Source organism: Chinchilla lanigera, unplaced genomic scaffold (assembly GCF_000276665.1).
Source record: "Chinchilla lanigera isolate Chin_1 unplaced genomic scaffold, ChiLan1.0 scaffold00058, whole genome shotgun sequence".
Lineage (NCBI taxonomy): Eukaryota > Metazoa > Chordata > Mammalia > Rodentia > Chinchillidae > Chinchilla > Chinchilla lanigera.
This window is the reverse complement of record NW_004955459.1, coordinates 15,258,840-15,259,914: the sequence shown is the minus strand read 5'-3', so window position 1 is coordinate 15,259,914 and position 1,075 is coordinate 15,258,840. Positions and strand designations below refer to the sequence as shown.

Here is a 1,075-nt window from a genome sequence, read left to right as displayed (position 1 = left end):
AGTTGCTGAAACCTGGAATTTGATTAAACATCATCACCCTCATTTCTTGATTTACATAGATTGTGTTTTCTGTGATATGTAGTTTTTATCACAGCAACAGCTCACAACCTAGCTTTTCAAAGAAATGTTGCCATTGAAAGGAATATTGTGTAGTCTAATTTTGAAGCTAAACTCCTAGTATCTCCTGCAGTATCTAACATGGAATATATATATATGGGGAATTTAAAATACCTTGTGGTGTTCTTGTGAATTTGCTATAATACACAGTTTTGGAAATGTGATTCTATACAAATTTCACATGCTTGATTTTTATCATTATTCTAGCTTATGTGTTTACCAGATATGTTTTACTTACGTAGCGCATTAGTGGTTTTGCGTTGTTGTGTGACAGGGTATCACTTTGTTGCTCAGGATCAAGGGATTCTCTTCGCTCAGCCTTTCAAGTAACTTAGACTATAGACATAACTTAGACTTAGTGACACATGTCTATAGTCACTACACCTGGCTACCTAATTAATTAGTTAATTAATTTTTCTTTAGTGTTTGAGACGTTGTCTTGGCATGTAGTTCAGGCTGGCCTTGAACTCACTGTATAGCCCAGGCTAGCCTCAGACTCATGGCAATCTTCCTGCCTCAGCCTCCCAAGTGCTGGGATTACAGGCATGCACTACCACACCCAGTGACAAAATGTATTTTACATATTAGGCATACATACAACAAAGTCTTGCTAGTGAGGTAATAAATTAAAAATTAAGAAAATTACGGTGAACTGTGGTTTGCAAAGGCTTTATTTTAAATTTTCAAAAATTAAGCCACAGGCTATCTAGATTTAACATGTTTAAATATTTCAAGTACTCTGGTTTCTCTTCAGATTGTATAAATCTTGCACCTTTAAATATTTCAAAATGTATGCTGCTGATGTACTGTATTCTGCTGATGTATCTATATTCCATCTATTGAATATGCATTATGGAAATAATTTCATTTATCTCTAAATCCACAAGAGGGGCTGGGGATTTAGCTCAGCGGCAAAAGCGCCTGCCTGGCAAGCGCAAGGTCATGAGTTCGGTTCCCG

General features: G+C 36.4%; 1 protein-coding gene across 1 annotated transcript in view; it reads left to right on the top strand.

Moving 5' to 3' along the window:
• The window catches only part of Actr3 (ARP3 actin-related protein 3 homolog (yeast)), a 67,100-nt gene that overhangs the window by 24,099 nt on the left and 41,926 nt on the right, over positions 1–1,075 (top strand). The gene's annotated exons all lie outside the window — the stretch shown is intronic.